The 26,318-nt window shown below is 41.0% G+C and overlaps 1 long non-coding RNA gene across 1 annotated transcript; it reads right to left on the bottom strand.

The window, feature by feature from the left end:
* Nucleotides 1-1,732: 1,732 nt before the first annotated feature.
* LOC122800202 lies at nt 1,733-25,813 on the bottom strand. Its single transcript, XR_006364554.1, has 3 exons — nt 24,808-25,813; nt 2,322-2,423; nt 1,733-1,809 (listed from the first exon to the last, which is right to left on the bottom strand). It is a non-coding gene; the product is annotated as an uncharacterized LOC122800202 (long non-coding RNA).
* Nucleotides 25,814-26,318: the final 505 nt, after the last annotated feature.

The raw sequence follows: 26,318 nt of genomic DNA on the forward strand, positions 1-26,318 counted from the left end.
ACTAAACTTTCCCCAGTGCTCGGCTATAATGCCTCTGATAACTGGTGTCTCTATACAATATTGTAGGACAAAATTTCCCGCTGGGTGATTGTCTATTTCCTTCTATTATTTCTACCTTGATATTCTAGGGGTTCTAACTGGGTTAAGACTGTAGCGTTATTTCCATCCTCATTAACTTCCAGATTCATACCCAGGATAGGATTAAACCTACCGTTTCTACCCACCCTTACTTCAGCCACTGTTTGCTCAATTAGATCAACAGGATACTGTCTTTCTGTAAACATGACCTTCAATTTATTAATCTCCATTTCAAAATCTATATCACAAAAAGTCATTCTAAAACTACATATAAACTATCCCTTTAAAATTGTGCACAAGGGTGGGAACTGGAAAAATGTAAGTAGGAATTTGAAAATGTCCCTTTCCTGTAAACCATCTTCTTTCGGCTTTTCCCAGTTAGGGGTTGCCACAGTGGATCACCTGTCTGCTCATAATTGTCGGTGGAGTTTTACAGTGTCGAGTTGCCAGCCCGGCGCCCAACCTTCCACAGAAGGCACACACACACACACACACACACACACACACACACACACACACACACACACACACACACACACCTAGGGACACTTTTAGAGTGTCCAATCCAACTACAGCATGTCTTTAGGATGTGGGAGGAAACTGAAGCACACGGAGGAAACCCACCCGACAACAGGGTGGACATGCAGACTCCACACAAAAGGCACCCCAGCCAAAGATCGAACCGGTGAACCTCTTGCTGTAAACCACAGACTTAAAATATTGCTGTTCTGGAAGCTTCTGTAAGGTAATATCTAGGAAGTTCATGTCCCTATAACTAATATGATGCATAAATTTCAAAAACTCGGTGGTTTGATTAAGATAATCAATAAGGCTTCCGTTCCTGTACAGAAAATACAAATGTCATCTAGGTAACTTTGTAAAAATTCTAATATTGGGCATATTGGGAAGTAAATACATATTTCTCTTCCCATATCATAAGTACTATGCTGGCATATGTAGGGGCAGAGCAAGCACCCATAGCCACACCTTGTGTTTGTTTGTAAAACTCTCCTTCAAAAACCAAGAAATTGTAATTTAAGATTAGTGCCATTAGCTCCAAATATACCAAAAACTTATCTGGTTTTAAATTCCCATATGTATGTAATGCTTCCTCAAACCACTCCAAACCAATCTGGTGGGGTATCACGTTAAATAGATCCTGTATATCTAAAGTTACAAATATGTTATCTCTGTACATTTCTTTAATACTTCAGGAAGTCCCAAGAATCCTTTAAAATACCTCCTGCAGTGGTCCAAATTTTCTTAAATCTAAAAATGTGGCTAAAGGGCATGTTTTAGCCCCTCTAACGGCCACTATGGGTCTCAGTGGTGGATCTTCTACATTTTGTTATTTCACTTGTATGTATCTGGCCATAATACAGCTACTCCTTTCACAACCTCCATCATCTATTCCATTACTACTTCAATCGCCCTTTTACCTCAACCTCCCTCAATACTCCTTCATAGTCCATAGCCATCTTCATCCTATAATTACTTCATGTCCTACTGGATATTTATTTTCAGCCGATTCCATTTTGAAAGTAGCTAGACATAAGCTAATATTTTACTGTATTGCTCATTAACAATCGTGTTTTCATTAACTATCATAGCATTACAATTCTATATACATACATTATGCATCAAGTATGCACTTACATTTATTATGGAAATCTTGTATAGCTCTGCCTTCTACCCATGCTGTAAAATGGAGCGCTTTTCCCTGGGCCTCCACTGAAAATGGAAACTTATCAGTCAGACTTTCCCAGTGAACAAAAGCAATAAATAAAATCAAGCTCACCAAGTTGTTTAAAATGTTATGCATGCATGCAAAACCTGGCATTTCAAACTAGGGTTGCCACCTTTTAAAATACCAAAAGTGGGACTTTTGAAGAAGAGGAAAACAATTAAGACATAAAACAACCATTTCATGCAACTTTGTGAGGGACAGTCCCTCTTTGGGTATTTCTGTCCTGCAAAAAACAAAAAAAAAAATGAAAATGTCCTTAGATTTTAAGTCAAAAAAAAATATTCCTGTTTTCTTTAATCCAGCCACAACCATTTTAACACATGGGGTCAGGGGTCACGTCAATGCCCAAAGAGGAACAGACCCTTGCAAAGAGGACAGATGGTAATCATAACACACAGCAATGGGATCATTAGACCAGCAGCTACATAAACCACTTATTCCCCTTGCAGTAACTGTACTACTCACTTATTCCCCTTACAGCATCTATACTACTCACCTCTCATTCCATCTTGTTTACATTCAAAATATGGAAGTCTTGCTCAGCAAAGACATTAGCATTTTCAAATGTTTGCACCATTCTTCTGAAACGTCCACAGTACTACAAAAATATGTGAAATCAGTCAACATTAAATACTCCGTTAGGATCAGACCTAATAATTCATGGGTTTATAAAATGAAACCGAAGCAGTCAAATGTTACGCCAGCTAAATGACAAGCACTTCAGTGTTGTCTCCAACACTCAGTTACCATCTTCCATCAAGTAGGGACTGCAGGTACCTCTCTATTTGACCTCGATACTGCAGGCGCTCTGCCACAAGGCCCCACTCCTACTAGTTTATCAAGAATTTTGTCATCGTATAATGTAAGCATATTTACCATGAAGAACTTTGCGCTGTGAAACTTGTACACTCTAGCATCTCTTACTAAGCTGGGCACTGTCCCCCTTTTTCTTGACCAGTAGACTAGACTGCATATGCCAGTTATTTAGCCTCAGGAAATGACAGAAAATCCGTTTCCCTTCCATCTCTCTTAATTGCTTTGTACTGGCTATAAACTGCTCCGTTATAATTTGACCTTACTATTTCTATGCATACACTTGTTTCCTACTTCCCCATCTTCATTTACATTTTCAGCCCCATTTCCAACTGCCCTTCTCCCTTCCACAGTGCTTTGCACTACATCCACTCATAATTACAACCCTCCCTAATGGTACTCATCTATTCTACATGGTCTCTTATGTTTTTCAAATAAACCTCATTTCTTATTTTGAAAACAAAAAATTACACTCCAGCCCATCATACCCTCTCTCCCATATTCCAGAAAAAAATACCAGACCACCACAACTCTCTTACAGAAAATACTTTTCTTTACCTATACTCTATCAGCTTTAAGAATCCACCCTTGCTGAATCTTCTTGGTTTCCTTCATTGCTATTCAACAATACAGACTCCTGCACTTAATTATGCTACTTTTCAGTTCATCTATTCTCCTTCTACTGTGCCATCTTACATCCTACCAAGACTCAATACGTCTCAACATCTCTCCAACTCTCTCCCAACCACCCATCCATACACTTCCTTTTTACACTTTCCACACATTGTATCAAACCTATTTAATATTGCCCCTCACCCTTTACTCCACAGACTGATAAACCAAAGCAAAGTGCAAACTTCTCTGCAAAAAAAGTATGTACAATTTCCCTTCTTTCGGCCACATAGTGGACCATCCATTTCTTCCTGTCCTCTGCATCTTGTTCTGTCACACCAACCACCTGCATGTCCTCGCTCACCACATCCATTAGGCTTTCCTCTTTTCCTCCAACCTGGTTTATCCATCCTTAGCATCCTTCTCCCAATATACCCAGCATCCCTCAACACGTCCAAACCAACGCAATCTCTCCCCTCTGGCTTGGTCTCCAAACCATCCAATGTGAGCTAACCCCCAAATATACAAATTCCTAATCCTGTCCATCTTTGTCACACCTAATGCTAATCTTAAACATCTTTCTGCCACCTCCATCTCATCTTTTAGTCAATGCCACTGTCTCCAACCCATAAGACATAGCTGGTCTCACTACCATGTTCTAGACAGTCCCTTTCACTCTTACCAATCCCCACCTGTCACAAATCTGACACTTCTCCATCCACTCCACCCTGCCTGTACTCTCCACCTCTCTCCACACTCACCATTTCTCTGAAATGTTTATCCCAAGTATTTAAACTCATCCACCTTCACATCATCACCATTCCTCTATCCTCCATCTCATTCGCACATATATTCTGTCAGTCCTGCTGACTTCATTCCTCTCCTCTCTAGAGCATATCTCTGACTCTCCAAGGTCTCCTCAACCTGTTCCCTATTCTCACTACAGATTACAATATCATCCGCAAACATCATAGTCCACTGGACTCCCATCAGATATAGTCTTATCAATTTGCCCATCACCACTGCAAATAAGAAAAGGCTCACAGCTGATCCTTGAGGTAATCCCACCTCCACCTTGAACACATTCATCACTCCTACCACAGACCTCACCGTCAGCAGACCTCACAGTCAGCAGACCTCACCACCGTCACACTACCCACGTACATATCCTGTACCACTCTTTCATACTTCACGGCCACTCCCAACTTCCTCATACAACCAGCCTAGTCAAACAGAATTTGGTACATAATTCTGTCAGTGAAGATTGCCAGCCTAGTCAAATGAATTGTCATTTGTAAACATGAATGTTGAACTACAGACTTGTTTTCCTAATTGAAAGAAAATAATGTGAATCACAGGCTTGTCTTAAATGAAAAAAAGCCATTACAAAAATGTGGCAACAGTGCTCTCTACTGATCCAGTAAAAGCATGTTGTGGCCCTTATCTAAAGTCAGCACCAGTCCGTCTAGATGAAGACATTCTTTATTGTTTTAACCAAGAGTTAAATTGCAAGATTTAAACATGCAAATGTATTTTATTGCTCTGTCTCCTAACCAGCTGCAAGATAAAACGGAGATGTTGAGAATGTAAAACACAGTTAATGTGTAGCCTGGGAACTCCAGGCAAGTGTAAAAGAATGATATAATGTTAATCAGAACTATTCCAATTTAAAAAACAGAACACACCAGAGATTAAGCATTTTTGTCTTGATCATCCAACTCACAGCACTGCATGTTGTGTTATGCAAGACATCTTAGACTTGTGTTTTCTTTCAGAGATGGTTAGAAACTAGAAAGATTAGACTACATGTTTTTCTGACACGTCAGAACTGTACTACTGAATTTTTAATTTCAGTGTTATCGCTGAACTTTTGACTAGCACTGACTGTGTAGTAGAAAGTATTGTCTTGTGGTTTTAATTATTTATCATCAAATATTTTAAAACATTTTAACCATGGCTGGTTTGTGTAAAGATAACTTAAGCTCTAGAGTACATTGCATATTTATAACGTTTATGGTCCAAGTCACTCCAGATAAGCTCTGACTGTTTAGTCACACTTATCAATTGGATAACATTATACAGTAATAATTGGACACTCTTAAGGGCCTTTGCGCAGCTGATAATTATTAGCTGGGTGGTGGCAGGATACTACCATATAGTCTGGAAAAGGGGGCACAGCTGGAGAACCTCTGTCAGCCTTCCCCAGGAGTGTTTGTGTGGCTGTATAAACACATCTCTTAAGTGTGTGCGTCAGCTACTTGGGCATGGACACGAAGCATAGGTTGGACAGAGGGTGCTGGAGATTTTAGCTTACCCAGCTAGGCTGAGATCTGGACCCTATAGCTGTAACAGTGGGGAATCCTATTGAAGACCTGGAGAGCAAGGGAGCGACCAACCCCCGACTGACTGATCTCAGTGTGCTCTTAAGGGAAATTGCACTTTACTGTGTGTATTGGTTATCCTTTAATCATGTATGAGACGCCCTTCTCTGGCATTAGTGGGGAGGATTGAGGCTCCATGACTACTGGGCCAGGGCACGGACGTCACATATTAATTGGTGGCAGTGGTTTGGATATCCACCTTGCATATTAATTGTTTGGCAGTGGTGGGATACCCACATTAGTCGGCAAATACTAACTGGCTTGTAGTGGTGTGGGTACAGTGAATCCTGTAGCTTGTGTACAGTGAGCTTTGAAGGTGTTTTGTACTCGGCCATGCAGTGAATACTTGGTTCAGATCACAATTGTTTTATTTCTTCTGTTAGCAGGCAGCATGTCAGCAGAAGGAATATGGAAAGCTGACAAGGAGCCAGATGGCAGAGATGTGCCAGGCTAGGGGACTGGTGCATGGAAACCTGACTAAGAGACCCGATTGCAGCCTTGGTTATAGCTGCATCAGAAAATAGCAACCAGGAGGACAATCAGACTGGCAGTGGAGATAGAATTCCCTCGGAGAATGGACAGCGCACCCTTTCTGCAGTGGACTTAAAAATCCAGCTGTTGCTAAAGAGAGAGACTTGAGTTAGAGGCCAGGCATATGGAATTAGAAGCAAATGAGAGCACGTTTTGCAGAGTGAGGAGAATGAGAAACTGCTACACCTAGAAGCTGAAGAAAGAGGCGCAGAGGCAGCATGAGAAGGAGATGCTTCGCCAGAGTCATGGAGGTAATGGGGAAATCGCAGGTTTTTTTTATATAAAGAGGGGAATAATTTTAATGGTTTCATTCATATGTTTGAGAAGGTATGTAAACAGTATGAAGTTGAACAAGGGCTATGGGTACGGTTCCTGACCCCCTTACTCCATGGTAAAGCTGTAACTATTTTATTTAAAATGTCTGACGTTGCACGTTTTGATTATACTGCTGTAAAAAATAGTCTTTTAGAACTGTAAGCTACACCCGAAACGTATCGGAAAAAGTTTTGCGAGCATAGACACAAGGCAGATGAAAGTGTATGAATATGTTGCTGAATTGAGCACTTATCTCCATAGGTGGGTTAGTTAATGTCAGGTCACCACTTTTGAAGGGCTGGCAGAACTTTGAGGGAAAACAAGCTCTTAGCACTTTGCCTGAGGACATGAGGATCTGGTTAGTTGATGCGACAATGTGCTTCTTCAGATGAGTTTGGGAAGAAGGGAGACCTATACCTGGTAAGCAGGGAATCCCTGCACAGGAAGGGGACCCCAGTACTGCTCATAAGGAGCCCATGGTGGGCAGCACAGACTGCACCACAGAATCTGTCAGTAGCAGGGGAAGCCACTAGTCCAGGTACACGTCCAGGAGCTAGGGTTAAATGTTTTGAATGCAACCAGTGGGGCCATGTGGCATACAGGTGTCCACGGAGGCAAGGTGGGGAACAAAAGGTGAGGGAGCCAGTAAGTGGGAAAGACAAAATGCCAATAGTAGGTTGTCTTGAGACAACAGGTGTACTAAACTACCACCCTGCAGATGTCCCGAGAGGAAGGATTTGGATGAGGCAGTACCATGTGCTTATGCAGTTATACACAGGCAGGCTAGGAGAGACATGTGGGTCTGGTAGCCTGGGGGAGACCCAGACAGACTGCATACTTGCAGCCAGGACTGGTGAAGCAGTTACTTCAGGGAGGGAGCTACTCTGTAGCAGTGAAACTGAAGGTGAGCCACAGCTGCTTGTAGGTACTGATGGTCCCTTAGACAGAGTGACTGCAAAAGTAGAGGGGAGTAGTAGCATCCAGGCTGACAGTGAGGGACCAGTGTCATAGGATGCCAGACTTCCTGTGGAAGGGGAGCTGGGAACGGTTACAAGGAGAGAGTTGAGACAGACTCAGCTCTCAGACCCTACCCTGCAAGGCCTGAGGCAGGTAGCTAGGGAGGCACTTGATTCTCAAGGAAATCTGTACACTGGGACAAAAGTATTACCATACAGAGAGTGGACCCCTGAGGCAGGGCTAGAAAGCGAGTACAGCAGTTGGTAGTGCCTAGAGGCTACGTCTGGCGCTTCTAGCCATAGCCCATGGTATTCCCTTTGCCAGTCATATGGACATAAAACGTACAAAGAGGCGTATTATGCAAAACTTCTATTGGCCTGGAATTTGCAGAGATGCAACAGGGTACTGCAGAACCTGTGAGCAGTGCCAAAGGGTAGGCAAGGCAGGAGACAAGGTGAGCACTCCTTTGATGCCTTTGCCTGTGATTGAGGAGCCATTTCAGAGGGTAGCTATGGATATTGTGGGTCCTCTAAGTACCCAAAGTTCCACAAGGAAAAAGTATATCCTAGCGGTAGTGGATTATGCTACACAATACCCTGAGGCAGTGGCTCTGTCCTCCATTGAGGCAGAGAAGGTGGCAAATGCTTTGTTAGAGATTTTCAGCAGGGTAAGTTTCCCAAATGAAATACTGACTGACAGTGGTGCCAATTTCATGTCAGACCTGCTGGTTTGTCTGTGGAAGTCCTGTGGGGTGAATCACATTAAGACCACCCCCCCCCCCATCATCCCCAGAATTATGGTCTTGTTGAGAGATTAAACTCTACAATCAAGTCCATGCTACGGGCATTTGCAGCTCGGTTTAAGTGGGAGTGGGACAAATATTTGACCCATCCGTTTGCTTACAGAGAGGTTCCACAGGTTTTTCACCCTTTGAGTTACTGTATGGGCATAGGGTGAGGGGACCTCTAGATTTAATTCGAGATGAGTGGGAAGGCGAGTCTCACAAGGAGTCTGTTGTGGCATATATCCTAAACCTCAGGACCAGGCTCAGGGAACTCATGGGCTTGGCCCAGGAGAACCTGGCAGAAGCCCAACAACAGAAAAAGGTGTGGTATGACAGGAATGCTCGAGCTAGAGAGAGTATGCTGCAGGGCAGCAAGTAATGGTTCTCATTCCCGTCAGACACAACAAGCTGCAAGCAGCTTGGGAGGGTCCCTACAAGGTGGTAAGAAAGGTTAAGTGATGTCAACTACATGGTGGAACTGCTACGCAGATGGCAGGGGCACACATTGTACTATGTTAACATGATGAAATGTTACCATGATAGGGAGGTCCTTGTGCTGAGCATTTGCAGTGGATTGCAGGAGGAGTGTGAGGGAGATCTGGTGACTGATGATCTCACTGAGGCTCTGACACCTCAGTGGAAGGAGTGAGGCTCGGACCGACACCTCAGTGGAAGGGTAGCAATGTCCTAGCAGCTATTTCCTACCCAGGTTTGAGAAATCCTAGCAGTGTTACAGGAGTTTGGGGACATGTTCACTGGGAAACCAGGGTGCACCCACCTGGTGCAGCACCAGGTGGACACAGGACCCAAAAAACTATTAGGCAGGCCCCTTACAGTGTGCCTGAGAGAGTCAGACTCTGAGGAAGGAGGTACAGGAGATGTTGGAACTAAGGGTGATTCAAGAGTTCAACAGTCCCTGGGCCTCCCCAGTGGTGCTGGTGCCAAAGAAGGATGGCAGCAGCACCAGGTTCTGTGTGGACTACAGGAAATTATTAGTCACACAGAGTCGGATGCTTACCCCATGCCTAGGGCAGATGAGGCCCTAGGAAAAGCTGGGTTGGGCTAAGTATCTTACAACCACTGATCTTACCAAGGGTTACTGGCAGGTGCCCTCAACTCCCAGTGCTAGAAAGAAGTCAGCCTTTGTGACTCCTTTTGGCTTGTACAAGTTCACAAAGATGCCCTTTGGGATGAAGAATGCCCCAGCAACTTTCCAGAGGCTGGCAGATCATACACTAGGAGCAGGAGGGTTTGCCCTTGCTTACCTAGATGACATTGCCATCTACAGCCATTCCTGGCCAGAGCATCTTCAGCATGTCAGGGAGGTGCTGGGTGGACTACAGAGGGCAGGGTTGACTATTAAGCCTAGCAATGTCAGGTGGGCATGGCGGAGGTCTCCTACCTAGGACAGAGCGGGGAGTGGTAAGATAAGGCCAGAACCTGCCAAAGTGGAAGCCAGGCATGGCCTGCACCGATTAAAAATGCCCTCACCTGCATTTTGGTAGAGACAGCAGGGTACTACAGAAAGTTCATCCCCAGTTATAGTACCATAGCTGCTCCCCTCACAGACCCGACAAGGAAGAACAGCCCAGATAAGGTAGTGTGGACTCCAACATGTGAGCAGGCATTCCAGAAGCTTAAAGAAGCTTTGGGAGGACTCCTGGCATTAGCCAATCCAGATTACAGCAAAGAATTTGTTGCGCAGGTGAATGCTTCAAACCATGGGGTGGGGGCTGTACTTAGTCAGGTTTCTTCAGAGGGGGGAAGAGCACCCAGTGGTTTCAGTCAGAGGCTCCAACCCAGGGAGGAATGCTACACAGCTGTAGAAAAGGAATGTCTAGCTACAGTGTGGGCATTGCAGAAACGTCAGTCTTATCTGTATGGAAGAAAATTCAGATTACAACCCCCTAACATGGTTAAACACAGCCAGCCAGCAAGATGCCAAGTTGCTAAGGTGGAGCCTAGGGTTGCTCAGTGCAGCACCGCAGTGGGAGTAGCAATGCCAATGCTGGCGGCCTCTCAAGACAGGGAATGGGGTAGGTACACTCAGATACACCCAACTCTCTCAAGCAGCGTTTCTCAAGGGTCACTTGAAAAAAACTAGCTTGAGTTCTCCGGGGGGGGGGGGGGTGGTGAAGACTAGTAGAGATGGGTGAAGGCTTCCAGCCTAGTCAAATAGAATTCATTTGTAAATATGAATGTTGAACTACAGACTTCTTTTCCTAATTGAAAGGAAATAATGTGAATCACAGGCTTGTTGTCTTAAATAAGAAAAATCCTGTTTCAAAAATGTGGCAAAAGTGCTCTATACTGACCTGACCCAGTAAAAGCATGTTGTGACCCTCTGATCTAAAGTCAGCTCCAGGTTTGTCTACATGAAGACACTTTCTATTATTTTAACCAAGAGTTAAATTGCTATATTTAAACATGCAAATGTATTTTTATTGCTCTGTTTCCTGACCAGCTGCAAGATAAAAGGGAGATGTTAAAGATATAAATGCAGTTAGTGTAGCCTGGGAACTCCAGGAAAGTGTAAAAGAATGACAATGTTTATCAGAACTGCAATTTCAATTTAAACAGAGAGAACCAGCGATTATTAAGCATTTTTGTCTTTATCATCCAACTCACAGCACTGTCTGTGGTCTTATGTAAGTTATCTTAGACTTGTGTTTTCTTTTAGAAATAGCTTGGAAACTAGAAATATTCAACCAAGTGTTTTTCCATGATATCAGAACTGTACTACTGAATTATTTCAAGCATTTCTATGCAATCTCTTAACTCTTGACTACCACTGACTGTGTAGTAGAAGTATTGTCTTGGGGTTTTAATTTATTATTAAATATTTTAAAACCTTTTAACTGTGGCTGGTTTGTGTAGAGATTATAAATATGCAAAAGTACTTAAGCTTAAATTGAATTTGCTGTCCAAGTCACTCCAAATAAGCTTCGACTGTTTAGTCATACTTACCAATTGGATAATATTACACACCTTTTTAAAGGGCCTTCGAGTAGCTGATAATTATTAGCTGGGTGGTGGCAGGGTACTACTGTATAGTCTAGAAAAGGGGGCACAGCTGGAGAACCTGTGCCAGTCTTCCCAGGAGTGTGTGTGGTTGTATAAATGTATCTTAGTGCGTGTGTCAGCTACTTGGGAAGGGACACAAAGCACTTGCTGGACAGAGAGGGTGCTGGAGATTTTAGCTTGCCCAGCTAGGCTGAGATCTGGACCCTATAGCCGTTCCAATGGGGAGACTTATTGGAGACCAAGGGAGCGACCAGCCCTGGACTGATTGATCTCTCTGTGTGCTCTTAAGGGAAATTGCACTTTACTGTGTGTATTGGTTGGTTATCCTTTTCTCATATACGAGACGCCCCTCTGGTGTTAGTGTTGAGGATTGAGGCTCCTCGATTGCTGGGCCAGGGCATGGGCATCACACCACCCTATCATATGCTTTAAGTCCACGCACAAAAGACACAATGCAACTCCTTCTGACCATCTCTGTACTTAACACCCACAGAACAAAATTGCATCTGTAGTGCTCTTTCCCAGCATGAAACCATACTGCTGCTCACTAATTACCTCCCTTCTTAACCCAGCTTCTACTACTCTTTCCCATAACCTCATGCTGAAACTGATCAGTTTTATCCCTCTGTAGTTACTACAGGTCTGCACATGACCCTTATTCTTAAAGATTGGTACCAGCACTCCTCAGGCATCCTCTCACTTTCCAAGATTTCATTAAACAATCTGGTTAAAAACTTCACTGCCATCTCTCCTAAACACCTCCATGCTTCCACATGTATGTTATCTGGACCAACAACCTTTCCATTCTTCATCATCTTCATAGCTGTCCTTACTTTCTCCTTGCTAATCCACTGCATTTCCTGAATCACTATCCCCCACATCATCCAGCATTCTCTCTCTCGTTCTCTTCATCAGCCCTTCAAAGTACTCTTTCCCATCTGCTCAACGCATTATTCGCTTGTGAGCAAGTTTCCCTCATTCTTTATCACCCTTACAACTGCACATCGTTCCCAGCTCGGTCCCTCTGTCTAGCCAACAGGAACAGGTCCTTTCCTCTCTTAGTGTCCAACCTTTCATACAACTCTCCATATGCCGGTACTTGCGTATTGTCGCAACCACATTTCTGCAGTTATGAAAAGTGCATACCTGCAGACAAACGAGTGCCTGAAACCCTTCAAACTCCTGATCATAGTTCTTACTACTGGCCAAAATGTTTACATTACTTTCAGGGACAGGAACAGTTTAAGAAATCCTGTACTTGTTTTGCGTGCCTTACAAACTCACGCTTGAGTTAAAATCTTGGCTGGTCTCATACTGTCTGTTGGCATCTTTTACAGAAGAGGAGTCGTTCACAGAAGGAAAACGCAGAAATGGAAAGTTTGCATCGGGTACACTGTTTGTAACCAAGGTTTTTAATCCATGTTTAATGAACTGTTGCATTCTTAAATGATTTCACACCATGAAGGTGGATAATGTTGACAGCTGATTCAGTTCTCATTTTTAATAGGGAAAGTTGGGGGTACTGATGTTTTTGGCGGTATTGTAGTTTTTCAGTTATGTACTTAAGTATGACATACTTATGCTAGGTAACCAAGTGTCATTAACAATGCTGTTATTTTTATATGTAATTTAAGGCAATGGTTGCATTCTGTAAGAGTAGGAAAACTGAAGATTAGCAGGTGGTGTACACCAGAAGATAACAGATGTTGACAACAGTGTGACGATGAGAAGAGGCCAGAGTTCAGTATTACTATTGTAAATGTACTAAATAATTACGACAGAGACTTACTGTAATGTATGTTATTGGGAGTGTTACATGGTATATCCCTGACTAACTTGCCTTTGCTGAGGGGTTCTGCTCAAGAATTGAGATGCAGTGCAGCACTGTGCAGGTAATGGAACTAGTGAAACACACCCCAGCGGAGCTGAAAATTTGACCCTTGTTCCTCTTCAGGCCTCAATCCCAAAGTCAACCACTACTAATTACTTGTTTAACACACCCCTTTGAAGGTTAAGAAACATTTTTGCATAAATGCTTCCATTTCTGAAAGTATCAGATGATGTGATGTATAGTGAAAACTGTCTACTTTCACCTCTCTGACAATACCACTTCTTCACCAACCTCTTATTCTGTATACTCTCCTGTACTTCCTCGTTCCACCACTAGGTCTCCTTGTCCTCCTTCCTCTGTCCAGAAGACACACCAAGCACCTTTCTAGCTATCTTCCTTACCAGCTCTGCTGTAGTTAACCAAATCTTCGGTAACTCTTCACTGACACCCAGTGCCGGTCTTAATTTGAAGAACTCGCCTCACAATCATTCTTTTTCAACTTCCACTATTTGATTATTGGCACTGACCTCACTCTCCTCCTCACCAATGTCATCCTACAGACCATCATCCTATGCTGCTTACACCACTTTACAATCTCCAATCTCCTTCAGACTGGCCCTTCTGCATAGGCTATAATCCACCTATGTGCATCTTGCTCCACTCTTGTAAGGTCACCCTATGCTCCTCCTCCTTTAAATACGTATTCACCACAGCCATGTCCATCCTTTTTGCAAAATCCACTATGAACTGAACTTCTACATTCCTCTCCTTAACATCATACCTACCCATCACTTCCTCATCCCCTCTGTTCCCTTCACCAACATGCCCACTGAAATCTTCTCCACACACCATCAATTTCCAGACTTCATAACTCTCAACTCTGACACTTTTTTTTCACCTCCAAAACACTCTTGGCATACTGTTCCTTCAGGATAACCCCTATCCCATTTCTCCTCCCCTTCCACACCATGGTTTGAACCCACCTCAGATACACCTGGCCTTACTCCCCTTCCATCTGGTCTCCTCCACTCACAATATATCAATCTTATTTCTCTCCATTATATCAGCTAGCTCTCTCCCTATACCAGTCTTACAAACAACATTCAAAGTTCCTACCCTCACTACCATACTCCTAACCTTCCTTTTTTCCTGCCCTTGGGCATACCCCCCCTTCTCCTTCGGCCAAAAGCATCCCAATTTTCACCAACACCCTGTTGGCTAACAATACTGGTGCTTGTCACTGTTAACCCGGGCCTCGACCAATCCAGTACAGAAATCTGTATTGTCTGCATGTATCATCTGGCAAAAGTTTTACAACCGATGAGCTTCCTAAATGTAACCCTCCCCATTTATCCTGGGCTTGGGAACGACACACAGAAATGCAGTGGCTTGTGCATCCCCAGTGGCCATTTCACAATACACTAAACCCCTTCTAGGAGGAGATATACACCCTAATACTGTCCCACCTATCACAATGAACATGAAGATAATCCTCTCCCACACTCTTCTCTAACTCAACAACCACCAAGCCCCAACCCTGGTGATCTAATTTTTTCACAAGAAATAAAACTGCTGAACTACATGCCTGGATTACCAAACATAAATCTGACTTTCTTGCTGTAACTGAAACTTGGCTTAAACCCAGCATAAACGACTCTGAAGTTATGCCTTCCGGCTATATCAACAGTAACAACTGTGTAAAGAAAAGGAGGAAGTGGAATTGCTTTATTATTTCCCAACACCTAATCACATTTCCCCTTACAGCAAACCAACACCAAAATTCAGTTCAGCAGAGCTTCTTCTAGCTTTCCTCAAAAAATATTTCCTACCGCCTTTACATCCCACCTAGCAACAAAACAGCTACACTGGAAGATGTGCTGCATTGGACATTATAACATTTCCACAATAAAAATATATACAACATGATATAATTTAAAAGTAAGTTGGTTGGACATTAACTCCTCTACATGTCGTGTGAGCCTGTATGGTTTCACACAACTAAAATTAATAGCCCCACACATTATAGCAAGACATCAAATTCACTACTAAACTGGATCATAGTATCAAATCCTTACAAATGCACCACCACAGGTACAATGTTAGACTCACTTCACTCAGTTATTTCCCCAATCTATATGACTAGATCTCTCACACATTCAGTTAAACAGGATATTTACAAAACATGCAACCTTTCCAACTTTAACCCCAGAAATGTTAATCATTACATCTATTAACTTGAACTGCCTAAAAATCCTCCCCTTAGACAATGCTGTAAATGAATTCAATAGCTTTTATAAATATCCTAAATAGCCTTGGACCTCCTCGAAATAAGGAGAATAAAAAATAAATAAAATAATGCAATCTGTTTATCCAAAGAGATAAATACTAATGCAGGATAGAGAAAAAAAAAAACGCATGGAAAGAATGGCAAAAATATAAAACACCTAAACATCTTGAAACTTTTGGAGTGTTTCATAATCTTAAAGCAAATGAGTAAAAAAAAAAAAAAATTATACAGATACTATAATTACTTTCAAAACAAAACTAAACTAAACACAATCCTAACATTCTGGACATCCATTAAAGAAATGTTACATCCCAAACAAAATTCAACCCAAACTCCTCTCCAGATAACTCGCCACTTAAACTGCACAGTTCAACTCTTAGTACAGCATCTTTAACCAAGGACTCCAACATTTAATCCCAACCCTGCCCTGCAGCCACATATCACCAGATCAACTTCACCTTCAAGCCTGTGCCCACATCCTATATAAAACTACCCTCAACCTCCTCTTCTTCAGCTGATGACCTTCCAAGACAGTACTTAGCAGCCAATAGCAATGGATGTCCTGCCTCAATTATAAATAGTTGTTGTTTAATTACTGTGAATTAAATGGGTGTATATATACTGGTTTAAGCAATGTGATGACATTCCATGTGAAGGCGAAGGCAGAGGTACCAGAATTGCAGTAAAGAAAAATTGACAAAAATCCAGTTTGGCTGCTCTTGTTAGTGTTCTTTTTGGTGTTGGAACTTATTTTGGATGTTCGCATCCCAAAGTGTTTTTTCAAGATGAATAGTAATGGAGCAACAGGAGCAGCTGGAGCACCGGGGGTCATCAATAGGACCCCAGTCAATTTGGATTTTTCTTCCATTTGGAAAGACAGGGAAAACAAATTTGCTTCATCTGACTCATGGTCTCATTTTCCCGAGGTAATAGCACATTTTGGAGAACTTGAAAGGTTAATGATCAAAGAGGCAACTCTTTTATGACATTAGACTACTTGAAAAATATGTTGAATCTAATATCACCCCTAGGGGTCTTCAGGGTGGACCGCTTGCCTGCTTATGACTTTTCCGATGAGGATTCTGATTTATTCGAGGAATGGAAGGATGTGTCCTTAAAATGCACCTTGGGCTGGTTAAAGATACTAATTAAGCGCAACGGAAGAGCGCTTACCAAAATTCGTTCAGACATCATGAATATGCAGGGTGAGCTGTTTTCTAAATATTCTGAATCGGAATGTGAACGTAGTATTGTTGAAATAACTACGAGTCCAAAATTGAGCAGCAAGTGATTTCACGTAAAAAGAAGAAGTTTGCCAGGGATAAAAATGATTATACAACTGGTAAAATCTTTTCGTGGCAGTATAACTTTAAGAAGGGGCGGGGAAGAGCACCTTTGAAGAACAGCAGAAACGGATCGCGTGATCCCAGGGACACTTCCGCTTCCTCTATGGAAGCCAATTCAACAAACAGAAAGAGTGTGTCCTTTGAGGACTTAAACGCTGAAGGAACTTTAAGTTCGGATGGAATAGCTGAATCGAGTATTTCAATGAATGAAGGATCAAACCAACGCAAGGGTCGAAATTGGCGTTTTCAGTCGAGGGGAAATAGGAAATAGACATGGACTGACTGTTAACAGGTCTGTTACGAAAAGACTCAATTCTCCTTTTGTTCAAAATGTTCCAGTTAATGCACACAATGTAGTTTGCACAGATGGTGGTTTAAATATCATTAATTTTTCTGAATGTTTGATTACGGATAATATGAGAAAGGTTTTGTATAAGGGCACAAAGTTTATACCCACACACATTCCGTCCTTGGCGGAAATTTTACTGGAAGTCAAGAACTTCTGTAGAAAATTACGTTTAAAAGTCTTTTTTCATAGTAAACTAAATGTTATCTTAGAGAGCTCTTTAATGGACATTTCTATTTATGAAAATGAATATGTAGATATGTATGAAAGGGACAAGGAAGATAGTAATGTGGGTTCTGTGTTTAATACGGGTTATTGCAAATTTAATGTTCCAAAAGTTCCATGTGTTAGTGAATTTAACCCATTGTGTAATAACTTTTGCATTAACTTGTTTGAAAAAGTATTAAATAAGCAGATTACCAAAGAATATTTTTTGTTTAAAAAACAAATGAGGAAGTATAACTTGTGTAGAGAAGAACGGCAAGCTTTGTGTGAAATAAGAAGGATGAGTGATGGTTTCATTTTTTTGGAATCAGATAAGGGAGGCAATTGGGTTGTGTTTAGTAAAGAAAGATACAATTCAAAGAAAGATACAATTCAATAGCCTTAAATATGTTATCAGATAGAAATGTGTACGTTTCATTATCTACAAATCCCAAAACAGAATATAATGATGCTTTATTTGAGCTTTTGGAAAGAGGTGAAAGATTAGGATTTTTTTCCCCGGAGGATGTTAGAAAGTTATTTATAAAAAGTCCAAACAATGCAAGGTTTTTCATTTTACCAAAAATACATAAGGATTTGATAAATCCCCCTGGACTCCCAATAGTGTCAGGTAGGGGGGCATTCTTACAAAATGTTGGTATTTTTTTGGATTCCGTTCTTAAACAACATTTGAAAAGAATTCCTTCACATGTTAAAAACACTAAAGAAGTTTGTGATAATTTCAGAGGGAAAATCTGGCAAGACAACTATTATTGGGCTAGTGTAGATGCAATTTCTTTGTATACATCCATTTCCACAAGGTGGGGTTTGGAGGCTATATATACTTTCTTAGGGGAAGGACCTAGGACTCATTTTATAATTTCACTTTTAGAATTTTGCCTTACACACAATTTTGAATTTGACAAAAAGTATTTTTTACAGAAAGAAGGAACAGCTATGGGTGCTAGTTTTGCACCGTCCTATGCTATCATTTTCATGGGATATTTTGAGAATTTGTTTATGTATACAAATAAGTTTTTTTCAGAATAATGTATTAATTTATAAAAGATTTATAGATGATCTTTTATTTTTGTGTAGAGGAAATCCCAATGATTTTGATGAGTTCATTTTTAGTTTAAGGTCAAATCCATGTGGCTTAGATTTTACTTGTACAGTAGACACCAATACCATCCAATTTTTGGATGTACAATTTTATGTTGGCTCAGATGGAAAAATTGAACTTAAGCCTTTCCACAAGAGCACGGCAGTGAATAATTTTTTTGCATGCTACCAGCATGCATAGTGTTCATTTGATTAGTTCATTGCCCTTGGGAGAATTTAAACGAATAGCGGAAAATACGTCTGAAGTTATTAATATTTCAAGGGAATTTGATATTATCTGTCAAAAGTTAAGTGATAGAGGTTATTCATGGGACAATATTCAAACACATAGATCCAAGGTTGAAAAAACATTAAACATCAAAGATAATGGACGTTGTGATAAGTACAAAAGGAAGAGAGTTAATGAATCATTATATAATAATCGGATCAGTTTTATGGAAATGGATAAAATATTTTTCGTGAATAGATTTTCTCCCTTTTCTCCAGTTTTGAAAAAAAAAACAGTGTTAAATATGTGGCCCATTATTATTGACAAATTTTTGAAAAACATAATACCAAATAATATCATTTTCTCTTATTCCAGATGTAAAAATTTGAAAGAACTAGTTAGAAGCAAGGGCAAGAGAGAAAAAGTAAGTAATGCAGGTGCTTTTGCTTGTGGAAAATGCAAAGTTTGTAATAAAATCATCAATTTGGATGGTCAAAAAAATCAAAGGGGTGTTATATCAAGCGGTGGATTATTTTGATTGTAACTCCTTTGGGGTTATATACATTATAGGATGTAATTGTGAGGATAGAAAATGGTACATAGGACAAACTAAACGTAGGGTCAAACAAAGAATCATGGAACATTTAGGAGACATTAGAAATAGCAGACTGGATAGTCCCGTGGCTAGCCATTTCCATCAATTTCATGGTGGTGAATGCACGGATCTTAAATTTAGCATTTTGGCTAAACCTTACGAGGGAGGGGAAGCAAATATCAATTTTCAACGCAAGTTGTTAGATATGGAATCTAGATTTATTATCAATTATAGGATTCTGTTTCCCAGTGGAATGAATTTGGAACTTTGATCATATTTATAGATTTGATACAATTGTATAAAATGATATTGTTGGTATTTAATTGATTTATTGTATTATTGATCAATTGTTTAATTATTGTGAATTAAATGGGTGTATATATACTGGTTTAAGCAATGTGATGACATTCCATGTGAAGGCGAAGGCCGAGGTACCAGAATTGCAGTAAAGAAAAATTGACAAAAATCCAGTTTGGCTGCTCTTGTTCGTGTTCTTTTCAATTACAAATAGGTCAACCCACAGGAATCCCACATTCCCCAAAGTCACACTTTATCCTTCTGAACAAAGGAGGAAATTCAAAAGACATCAGTATTTTAATATCTATAGCACAAGCTTCCCTTCCCAAAACACTTGAAAACTGTACTCAAAACAACTGATAGGAATTCATCCTGCAGGAGATAGTCTAGCCCCTATACAACATGGCCTCCTAGTCTAGCCCCTATACAACATGGCCTCCTAGTCTAGCCCCTATACAACATGGCCTCCTTTCTTCCCATAGTACTAACACTGCTCTTCTAAATTGTAGATAGATACTGCCAACAGAGATAGTCTCTTCCTTATTTCTACACTTGTTTAAAAGCCTCTGATACATAAGTTTGTCACAGCAAACTTTTACTTAAAATGTCCTCCGCCAGGTCTCTCCCAGCCCACCCTTTTGTGGTTCAAAAGCTACCTGTCCAATAGGCGTCAGTCAGTAAAATGTCACTACGCCTCTCTCCTTACCTCTTAGTCACCACCACTGTGCAACAAGGCTCTATCCTTGGTCCCCTCCTCTAACACTTTCACCAACACCCTCTATACATCACAAAACAGGCCACCCTAATACAATATGCAGATAATTCCACTTTCCCCTACTTCTGCAAATAAATTACTCCGGGAAGCTTTAACAGCCACTGAAATGTAGCTTTGTAACTCAACTCATACTACACCCAAAACCCCCCACCAAACTCATTACCCCCCCCAAAAAAATACCCCCCTTATTAAAAAAACAAAATTTAAAGTCCTTCCTCTTAATACAACCACTGAAGTCGCTTCTCAGGCGATACTGTAGTTGAGGGACTCACCAGATGCGCAGTAGCAAGCCCCACCCAAAACCCACCCATTCATGAATATACCTTCCCTCCAAATGTACAACCGAAGAAAGTGAACCGACATGTTAATACCGCACTATACATATACCAACATCTGTAATTAACAAGTTTCATATTATAATTATTATTATACTATAATCAGCAAAGAAACGAAACCGTGAAGTTAGCATTATAGTTCTCTTTATCAGAGTCAGAATGCGATGATGGTTCAGTGTCCCAATTAATGTCCAAACGGACTCTTTTTCTGGTGCTGGTGTCACAGCTGACTCTTCCTCGGTGTCATCGGCAGGAGCTTTACTAAGAACAGCTTCTTGGGAATTTGCGTACGTGATTCAGCAAATTAACAAAGTATCAAAGTCATTGCCATATCTGCTCCTCCACATAAACTCGTCCAGGTAAGCTAGGCACCATGTGCGGACGGGTGTGCCATTCATGCCCTTAAAAGTGTCGCTTATGTTTGTGTACATTTAATATTTTATGTGTTATGTATGCACAAGCAAATTAAATATGCAGAGCGGATTGTCACTCAATTTGTGACGTGCCCACTAATGCGCAAAAGAATCTGGTGAGGCCCTCAATTACAGTATCGTCACTTCTCATACCAAATTATTAGGGGGGGTAGTGGAGGTTAAGCTTAGAATCAACTAAACTAGGGATACTTTACAGAGCCAAGCCTTTATCACTGATGCATCTAAAACTACTCTACCACTACTCATCTCCTCCCCACACGTCTTTATAGCACTCCCATCCTTACTAACCGCTAGGCATCACAAAACTTAGAACTTGAACAATGCTATATCAAAATTGCTAAATTTGCAGCAAACAACTCATCTCGGAGACCTCCACTATAAAACACTGCACCAACTGCCTCATCTATTACACACACACACACACACACACACACACACACACACACACACACACACACACACACACACACACACACACACACACACACACACACACACACACACACACACACACACACACACACACACACACACACACACACACCTTCTTACCACCTATAAAATTATCCAGCATCCATCAGCCTATCCAGCACTAAACATTCTACACAACTAAGTTACTAGTGGGTCACTGTGATCCAGTGACCAGAAACTCCCATCTACAAACTATCTGCTGAGCATTTTCTGTACTCTTACAAGGTTGCTAAGGCTTGGAACTCACTACCTTATCTAACAAGTCAGTACTCTCCCTCCAATCTTTCAAAGCCACCTTGAAAGACTTGCCAAATAAAATCTGGCTCTGATCTTGCTAAAAACCATGTTAAACTATATCCCTAAATGTTCTTGGGACATGTTCCCAGTATCCATCTTGATTAACCGATCTCTGTCAGAAAGTTACATTCCCACACAGTGGAAAGTATCACATATAATTCCCCTCCACAAAGGCAGACCCTCCGCAGAACTAACCAATTACCGCCCCATAGCTATTCTCTCTCCTCTCTCCAAAATACTAGAGAGATGCACACACTCTCAGGTCTCAAGACTACCTCCTTACCAACAACCTCCTTTCCTGTACTCAGCATGGTTTCAGACCAAACCACAGCACCACCACGGCCTTGCTCTCCTTTACTAACCCTATCCATCAGCATAAAAACAATGGCCCTCTCTCCTCTGCTACTTTCCTAGACCTATCTAAAGCATTTGACACTGTCCCACACAAACAACTTATCTCTGTCCTCAATAACCTATCCTTCTCACAATCAGTTACCAACTGGTTTCAGAGTTACCTGTCTGACCGCCAACAATCTGTTGTATGGCAGAATGACATATCTCCCCAACTACCTGTCTCCATAGGGGTTCCCCAAGGATCCATCCTTGGACCCCTACTCCTCTGTTTACACCAATAATCTAGCCTCTGCCACCAAACATGGCACACTCATACAATACACAGATGACTCGACCATCATCTGCTCAGCACAGTCCCTACCAAACTGCAAAATGTCACACAGGAAGCCTTTTCCTCTGTTGAAACATGGTTATCTGATGCCCAATTAATACTCCAACCCAAACAAAACTGAACTACTCATCTTCCAACCCACCAAACATACTCAAAACAACTCTCACTTTATCACAGCAAAAGACAACACCACTATATACCCAACTGAACACACCAAATTGCTAGGGGTGGAAATTGTCAAATTTTAGTTTGACTTTCACATATCCATGACCATAAAAAAAGTCCACAAAAAACTAGGAGCGTTATACAGAAATAAGCAATTTCTCACCAAAGCAGCAAAGGTTTCAATAGCAAATTCCCACCTCATCTCCACCCTACTTTATGCCTCTCCAATATATACCAACCTAAGGCAATGTGATCTAAACAAGCTAGAGACCTGCTACAACAAAATCGCCAAATTCGGCACAGGGGCATCCTACCGTAGTCACCACTGTCTCACTTGCTGAACTGGGCTGGCTTGAACTCCCTCACCTCCTTCAGTGGTATCAACTCTCACTCGCCCACAAACTAGTAAACCATCCACTAAAATGTCCCATCCCTCCAGAATCTACTCCAACCCTTTCGCACCACCAGACCACTAAGATCCAGCAACAAAAATCACTTGCAGATCACTAAAGCCAATAACTCTGCTGGTGAAGCACTATTCTCTTGCGCCATAGCCAAATTATAGAACTCACTCCCACCCACAATTACCTCTATACCATCATGCACCCACTTCAAAATTTTACTAAAAGCATGCTGGCTATGCCCTTGCAACTCCCACTCATCATCCACCCCATCCAACCACTACCTCTCTTTCCACTCCACTAACTACCTTGATTAGAGCAAGCTCAGACGCTCTTAAGCCTACTACTTATTATACAGCAGGAACTTCTTATTGTAACATTTGTTAATGTCGGTTAAGTACTTCACAGATAAAGATTCTAGTTGTCTACTGATGTACTATGTTCTTCATCGGTAAATATGAAGTAAGTAATTACTATGTTAAATTGTTAATCGCTATGTAATCCAATGCAAGTACTGTCCGTTTATTTTAATGTGGAGCTTTCCTCCCCGGGCCTACGCTGAAAATGGACCTACGTCCAGTCGGACACTCCCGGTCAACAAATTTAAATAAATAAAATAAGGACAGCTGCTCTACAGTACCTGTTCTACATACATGACTCCAGAAATCTAATGGTTATTAATACTTTAAACTTGGCCAAGATATTTTCCTCTGTAAAATCATATCGACTAGCAATAAATCATTGTATTTAAACGTAGCACCTACCTTAGCTACTCATAAAAACCTTGGCAGAAACTAGCATGGTACACCTACCCCCTATAACGCCCTTTCCTGTGTTATGCAATACCTTTGAGTCAGCGGTGTAAATCATTAACACACACAAGTTCTGCGCATTTATAATTACACGCACACAAAACATCTAGGTCGCCTTACGCGTTTAGGCTCCCTAGCCCATTAACACACACCGTTGTATGAAACTGACCCTAATAGGACTTCAAAGTTTAATAAGTAGTAACACATTCACCGAGCCAACGAAATGAGAAGCGAATTCAATTAAAAGAACAATATAATTTTGTATGCATCCCCGATTTTACAAGACAGTGCGATCTCATCCTCGCTTAGATTTTGCACGTTTAACCTGCTGCTTTACATTTAACTTGCTAATCTTTCAATCGTGTCTTTGTGTTTTACATAAACAAACCATGGTTACGTTTATGTTGCTTTACTTCTAATTAACTCAAGGACAGAGCAATGCGGTTATTTTAATGGTTGCTGACAACTTACTGTACCATTTTGAAGTACTGCAAACCCATAACTGTCTGTAACCCAATCATCATCAAACTTTAAAATGCCGCAGTAGGCTGCCAAGTCGCAAAATAACTAGCTGCAATATAAAAACAACTACATTTAAAAACAAATAAACGGCTCAAGTAAACATTCTACAATAAGGATAGCGCCACAATAAGCTATAGCAGAGCAAGTGGCAAAGAAAAAGTGCGCTACACAAGCTTAAAAATGTAACTAAACTTTACAATGCCAGCAGAAACTTTTAAAAGGGTCCACATATAATCAAGTTAGTGCTTTTCTAGCCTCCCCATAAACAACACCCATCAACCACCCCTCCCCCATACCGAATTACCCAAGACACTTGTTCAGCATTTCTTGTTAAACACGATTACTCAAACGTTCCAATTCTAAACATATAAAATATTTAAGTTTTACAATACTAGTGAAGAGATTTTTTTTTCCTTTGTATTTCAGCCTTACCTTCTATATACCGCACCTCGGAGCTACAATTTATACCCTATAGCTTTGTAACTCTACCGCACTACTACTGAGCTTTTTTTCCCAGGGTTTGCAGTGGTCAAAGACTCAAAGCTGTGATGTCACGGTCACCAGTTCCCAGGCTCTTACGTTAGTCACCTGATTACTTGTAATAGACCGTTATCTGCAGTCAGTCGTTAGGCACCGGGAGAAATTCTGTGTCAGGTTAAAAACGCATTTCACATCCTCACTCATTACAATTAAAAATATAGCAGCAGCTACCACGCGCTTTTGTTTATCCGTCATGTTTTTTTTATATTTCTTTTTATGCCATAGTTCTTCTCAACCTTCCATCTCCAGAATGAGGAATATCCCTTCTCGTAATGCGGAGTACCTGCTAACTGATTAGCAGCAAATCGGAAGCTCACATGATTCTTAAAATATGCTACTTTATATTCATAAACGTTCTTTTGATGAATTAATATGCTTCAGCACTATTTACAATACATATCAGTTAAAAAATTCCTAACTCTGAATGTCTGACAGACCCTTTCAATGTGGAACTTCGAGGAACAAGAGCTTTTTAAGAACCGACATGACGAATGAGGTACCCTGCAATATTAATACGAGCAATTTACTTCGAACTGTCTGCTGGCTCCAAACTTTTGTCCAGAGGTGACTACAAGTCCCCTGTCCATGTACTGCTAATTGGTTTGGTCCGCTGTCACTCGTATACCCAGCCTGGCAGATGTCAGACTCACCTGGCCTGCGGGGCAGGTGGCTTTTCACAGCCAAGACAGAGTAAGCAGCGGCATCTTGTCTCATCAGTTCTCTTTAACAATATAATAATTCAGTTTACTGTTACTTTTGTTATTTTTTTACGTTTTCATGAGGTCTATATTTAAAATGCTGTTCAAGTTTGGGTATTATCATACTAACAGTGTATAGATGTGTGTAGATTCTGTGTAATAAAATTTCCGATAGCAATTTTCAGGACTATTTACCTTTCTCGGCAAAATGGAATACCTTTCTCTAGCTGTCAAAGCTCTCCGAGTAATACCTCAGGGACCTTGAAACGAGAGTAAATTATATTTAATATGACGTTGCTGTGCTGAATTTTTATTTTTATGGGTACTGTTTCGTTTTACATTCCATTTCTGACAACAGGTGGAGTATGAAAGTTTTACTTTAATGAAGCAATGTTCTGACAAGAGGACAGATACTTTTATCAGATTCTAGTTTCTAATTGAAGTGTGCATTTTTCTCAATCTGTTAGGGGTTACATGGAAAACATAATCTGAAGTTGTAAATCTTTATTCTTTACTGTTAGGACCTAGGGTTACCACCTGTCCCACTTTGCGAGGGACAGTCCCTCTTCGGGCAGTTGTGTCCTGCTAAAAAAGTGTAAAAATGGGAATTGTCCTGAGATTTTAGGACAAAATTATTTCCTATATTTTATGCAATAGTTGCATAAAACAGTTATTCTGTATCTGAAACACCTAAATGCTATAAGA

Source organism: Protopterus annectens, chromosome 4.part0, assembly GCF_019279795.1.
Source record: "Protopterus annectens isolate FY-2018-M chromosome 4.part0, PAN1.0, whole genome shotgun sequence".
Lineage (NCBI taxonomy): Eukaryota > Metazoa > Chordata > Ceratodontiformes > Protopteridae > Protopterus > Protopterus annectens.